Raw genomic sequence first — 6,386 nt, 5'->3', positions numbered from 1 at the left:
ATAGACTAAAGTCGGTTTTTCATGGACCATTTTCTAAACTACATGTCATGTTTTTTGTAAACCATTTTTCAAACCAAAGGTCAATTTTTTGTAGATATTTTTTTTCCAACAATTATTATGGATTTTTAGATATATTATCTAGTTTTTAATAGTCATTTTTAGTTCTTCAAAAATTATAGTTACAAAATTCAAAAAGTTTATTGTACTCTCTCTCTCTCTCTTGAGAGAGAGAGAGAGAGAGAGAGAGAGAGAGAGAGAGAGAGAGAGCCACCGACTCGGAGCAACGAAACTAGTCGCCACATGCAATGTTGGAGTGAGGTTGGAGACATGACCTAAGCTCTCACATGATATGTCAAGGGATGGTGGGCCCACTGCTATCACCTCTTCTCCAGTTTACGTTCACAACACGTCCCCTTGATCAATGCACACAATTCTATCTTGAACTACATGCATTAAGCAACTCCTTGAACTTGACTAAATGAGTTCAAAATGGGTGCCTCCACATAACTTGATGAGTTACATGGTACGTGTTACCATATACATGTGGTAGTGATGTGTGTGAACATAGTTAGGACCACCAGGGCATTTTTTTCCTCACTAGGAGGTTTTTCCCCCGTGCATTGTACATATGCCCATCACTCTAGGGCTATCTTAATTTTTAAATTGCACCCTAAGTAATACACTCTTTGTGGTGTGTCTTGAGCTTCCTTTGTCTTCTCCAAGCTGTGTGTGTTTTCTTGCAACCCTAATTCCAACAATTGGTATCTGATTAGGTTGCATCCTCCAGGGCTTAGTCGCAAGAAGCTCCAGTGCACACCTGCTCACTTTCTTCGATTTCTGTGAGCTTTGGCAAGCGCTCAGATTTTTGATTAAGGCTCATTTCAGCCAGCGCTTCCACTACACATAGTACTATGTAGGATATTTTATCATTTTGTGTAGAATTTCTGTCAGTGCTATTTTTTGCATCAGAAGTCAAGCTCACAATCTTCTACGGTTTGTGCTATAGCACGTGTTGTTCCCGCTCTAGCTTTCCTCTTTTCGAGCAATTTTCACATCGGGTGCAACATTGGCCATGGCTGACAACAACACAGATGTGTTCAAGATGTTTGCTGCTTAGGACATATTGGATGGGGATAATTACCCTATGTGGGCTTACATGATGCAACATTTTGTGTCAAAGGGCCTTTGGTTGTAGGCAATGTTGAGGATGTTGCAAGTTTTGGTTGCCGATGCCATAGTTGTTTTGCCTACGGCTGAGCAATCTTTTTGGGATGTAAAAGATGCATGGGCTCATGCATTGATTGTGTTTTCTATGAAGCGCACTATTGCTCCTCACATTTGTTCAACAAAAACTACAAAACAGGCTTGGGATATTTTGGCTGGTCTTTATGCAAGTCGCAATGAGGAAAGAATTGAATTGTTGCGTAAAGAGCTAGAGTCAAAGATTATGCATGAGGAAGATGACATGGACACTTTCCTTGCTGGTGTCAAGGATATCAATGAACAACTTATTTCTACAAGTGAAGTCATTTCAGACAGTTCTCTTGTGCAGAATGTTCTTGATGCCTTGCTAGATTCTTACCAGACTTTTGCTAGTACTTGGAGACTTATGACCCAAGGAAATCCTGAAGTTGTCAAGTTTGAGGCATTATGCACATTGCTGTTGTATGAGTCACTTTCAAAAAAAAAAAAAAAAGGACTAGACAGCGTGCAATTAAACATGCCTTTATTGCTACTCAAAGAAAAGGTGGTAACAACAATGTAGCCACTTCTCATGGTTCTTCTACAAGTGGTAAATCACATGTTTCTAATGCTTCTGATGGAAGCAATTTATATGGTAATTTTGGTGAAAACGGAAAAAAAGAAGATGTGTTTCCATTATTGTAAAGCTATTGATCAAGGAGCATCCTAAGGTGAAGGCCAAAGAGGCTGGTTCCACTACAAATGCTGTTATTATTGAGTCTTCTGTGAAGGAGAATGTGATACTGATGTTGGTGCAAAATGGACTTTTAGTGTAGAATGCACTTATGATCCTTCTGTCCATGATGCATGTTTATCAGTTGCTGTAGATGCTCAAGTGTGGTACTTTGATAGTGGTGCTACAAAGTACATTAACTCTCATCGTGACTTGTTTACCTCTCTCTAGGATGTCCCTCATGCGAATTCTGCCACTTGTGCCAACAACACCTCTTATCCTGTTAAGAGACTTGGAAAGGTTGTGCTTACTGCTGCAAATGGCAGTTCTTTCACATTTGTTGATGCACTTTATGTCCCTGGGATCAAGAATAATCTTTTGCATGTATTTGCACTTGCTAGACTTGGACTTGTAGTCAAATTTGTGGATGACGGATGTACAATACATGATCTCAGTTTCGGTGATGAAATTGTTGCATCTGGCATTTTATGCCGTGGGATGTATAAGCTTACATTGTATGACAAGTGTGGGAAAAATTTTGCAAATGGAGTTGTGGATTCTAAGGCTATTTCAGATGAAAAACATTGGCATGCACGTTTTAAAAATTTGAATTTTGCGAGTTTGCTGCGTTTGCAAAAATATGATATGGTTGCTTCTTTGCCGCCTCTTGAAGCACCTGTCAAACATGTTTGTGAAGGCTGTTTTTTGGGTAAAATACAATGCTCGAAGTTTCCAAATAATGGTTCACTTAGGGCCACATGTAGGTTGCAGCTTGTGCATACTGATGTTTGTGGGCCCATGCAAACTCCATCCTTGGGCAATTACCTTTACTTTGTGACTTTCATTGATGATTACTCCAGGCATGCATGGGTATATCCGCTTAAAGCGAAGTTTGAAGTATTTATGTGCTTCAAACAATTTTTTGGCTATGGTTGAAAATTTGTCAAAATGTACTATGGTCACCCTCCGTTCCGATCGAGGGGGGGGAGTATATGTCTCATGAATTTAATGCATTTCTGGCTAGTCGTGGGATAAAACGAGGATAAAACACCAATATAGAGTGCCTTATACACCTCAGCAAAATGGTGTTGTTGAGAGGAAAAACAGGTCACTTACGAAAATGACACGATGTATGGTCAAAAGTCAAGCTTTGCCGCATTATTTTTGGCTTTAGGCCATCATGTGTGCCACTTATGTAGTAAACAAGTGTCCTTTGAAAGCTTTGCAGTCTATTACTCCATATGAAGCATGGCCTGATAGAAAGCCTTCCACTGAGCACATGCATGTTTTTGACTGTTTGGAATATGGTTTGGTGCCACAAACACAGCGCAGAAAATTGGATGATAAGGCTGTCAAATGTATTTTTGTTGGTTATAGTGCTGAAAGCAAAGGTTACAGGTTGTATCATCCGCAAACAAAGTGTATTATGGTTTCACGGGATGTTGTGTTTGTGGAAGATTCTCTTCCGCCCTTGCTGTCATGTACTAGAGTAATGTAAGCTCTCATAATAATCAATATCTAATTCTGCCAAATGATTTTCTCATGTTAAACTGATCATTTAATATGGGGAAGTACCAAGGGAGAAAAAGCTAGAATATTGGTGAAGCTAGTAGACCGGCCACAATAGGGATCCAAGTGAGGGAAAATAGGGATCCAAAGGGGGGCATCTGTAAAAGAGCCACGTGCAACAATGGGCTTAAACGACCCTAAGGTTCAGCCCATTAAGACTTCCAAAATGCCAAGGTTCCAAAATTCAAAGGTTGTGTCCCAAGGTTAAACTTGGGGGGAATTGGATGCTTTTTGTGTGTCCCAAAAGTCTTTAGAAATCCCTACATAGGAGGGGGAGAGGCTTGCAAGTAGGGGATGAGAGATAAACTCACACACTCACACACACAAGCTCCCTTTACACAAAGGGAATGAGGGACACATGTCAGCTCCCTAGCCCAGATGCCCACAAGGTATACCCAATTCCTATTGGATGGCCTTGGAGATGGACCAATGAGAATTAGGCTAGAGTAAATCTAGTTTAATTAATTTTAAAACACTTAATAAAAGAACCAATAAGAATTAAGCTCTCTAGAAGACTATTGGACAGTCTCCCAAGGGGACCAATGAGCATTCAGCAGCCCAATGGCTTGCCTGATTCCTATTGGCCAGGAGGAAAAGGGGTCCAATGAGAGTTTAGTTGAATTAAATAATTACCTAAATCTCTCACAAAAGGGGAAAGGGGGAAACATGTCAGAAGGCTATCACTTATGCCGTGATAGCCTGGGGAGGTCCAATAGGATGCTAGCAAGAGCAAATAGTAAGAGGGGTCAACCAAGAGAGAGAGAGAGAGCTGATTTTTTCAAAGGCGCTTTTTCTAAAGGGGTAAAGAGGAGTAGCAACTAGGGATTGAAGTGCCAAAGTAAACCTAATAATTTACACCTAAAAGTTGTTAGAATGGCTGACAATAGTAAAGAGAGTGAAATTAATGTTGATAACTTTGATTTTGCTAATGAGCAAGCTACTAATGATGCCCCGATGCTTGTTAACTATCTTGTTTCTAGACTTCAACAAGCCATGGGCAATCCATCCCTCCAAAGTGAAGTGCAACGGCAGATTTGTGCTTATTATAATTCTCCAAGCTCCCCACCATGACGAGAGAACACCTAGGAAGCCTCCTTGCGAGACTTCCAAAAGAGGTCTATCCCCGATTCGGGAAGAAGAAGAGGATCCCTATGAAGGGGTCAAAAATTTTCTTCTTGATGACGCATCTCCTTTCAAGAGCCTCCACCGAAGGAACGAGAAATAAGTGAGTCTCCCGCCACCTCGACGGAGATGGCTCCACGAAGATGGCGGGCTAAACGCTCTCCATCACCTCCAAAACGGAGAAGACCATCACATACTTCTCCACACCATACTTCAAAGAGGGATGACAAAACGCAAGAGAAGAAAAAGGCAAGAAAGAGGACACCCTCTTCTCCACCTTCTTCATCCTCTTCCTCTTATGAAAGTGATGGTCAAGACAATGAAGATCAAGGCAAGAAAAAGGCGAGAAAGAGGTTACTTCCTCAAATTCTTCATCTTCTAAAGAAAGTGATGGTGCAACCTTTGAACCATCAAAAAGAAGAGGCATAGGAAATCCTATGCCGCGTGGAAGAGGTCATCGAAGCTCAAGAAGTTCAAAGAGGGAGGGAAGAGCATCTCTTTCCTTACCTACGATGGCACTTTTGGTGCTACAGAAAAAGTCTTGGCCTTTATCCAACAATTCGATCCGGTGTTTGGAGATGGGGGCTTCACGGAGTCCTCTAAGCTACACTATGTAGCTATGCACTTTCAAAAGTCTGCTAGGCAATGGTGGTCTAGCCTACGGGCCAATGGTGAAGCTCCACGAACATGGAAAGCTTTAAGAGCTTCCATTATGAAGAAGTTTTTGGCCACCGATGCCAAAGACAAAGTACTCACCGAATGGCGAAGCTTGAAGCTCTCTCCCTATGAATCCATCCACAAATATGTAGACAAGTTTTGGACCTACAACTCAAAGACACTGTCTTCAAAAAGTTGGATTTTGGAGAGCAAAAGCAGCAATTTTGTGCGGGCTTAATCGAAGAAATGGCGGAGTATGTCAACTCCCAAAGGCCACGTACCATATCGGCGGTAATACATCATACTATGGTGGCCTCTCGAATCAATTTCCAAACAGGGGCTAAGAGGAATTCTAAGCCCCTTGGAAACAAGGGTTCCAATGAGCCTAAGGAGAAGGAGAATGTCCAAAAGTCTGCTAAGGGCAACTCCAACAAATCTAAAGAGAAGGGAGTTTATCAATGCAAAAATAAACTCTCTCTTGAAGAGCTTGAGCGTTATTGCAAGGATAACCGGTGTTTCAAGTGCGGCGAACAAGGGCATGCGTACCGCGCTTGTCCCCAAAAGAACAACTGCCATGATCCTCCTAGAGCTACCTTGGTTGAAATCCAAGAGGAGGAAACTCACCACAGAGGATCTCCTCTATGCCATGCTTGGGGAAAGGTAAGAGAACATGATGCATTTATTCTCTTTGACCCCGGTTCTACTCACAATTTTATATCTATAGAGTTGGCCTCCAAGCTAGGCATACAAGCCTACAAGATGGGAGATGTCCTACCCGCAGATGGTGCTTTCAAGGGGCAAGAAGCTTCAGTCACTCCCTTAATCATGAAATTGAGGCTCCATGTCCAAAGCTATGTGGACAAAGAGGACTTCTTTATCTCTCCTCTCAAGCATGAAGATGTAATCCTAGGGGCACCATGGTTTGATCGCGTGGTTGCCAATTCTAAATTTCATGAAAGGAGAATCTCCTTTAAGTTCAAGGAAAAAGATATGTATATAAATGCTAAGGAAATGGGTAACACTATACCCATTGTACATACACAAGCTTTCAACAAGTCAATAAAGAGCTCTATTTCCATGTACATGATTTTTGTTAAAGATTCTCAAAATGAACCTAATGTTT

The sequence above is a fragment of the Adiantum capillus-veneris genome, chromosome 5 (genome assembly GCF_014529385.1).
Source record: "Adiantum capillus-veneris isolate H3 chromosome 5, ASM1452938v2, whole genome shotgun sequence".
Lineage (NCBI taxonomy): Eukaryota > Viridiplantae > Streptophyta > Polypodiopsida > Polypodiales > Pteridaceae > Adiantum > Adiantum capillus-veneris.
The sequence above is the reverse complement of the archived record's forward strand: the minus strand, read 5'-3'. Positions refer to the sequence as shown.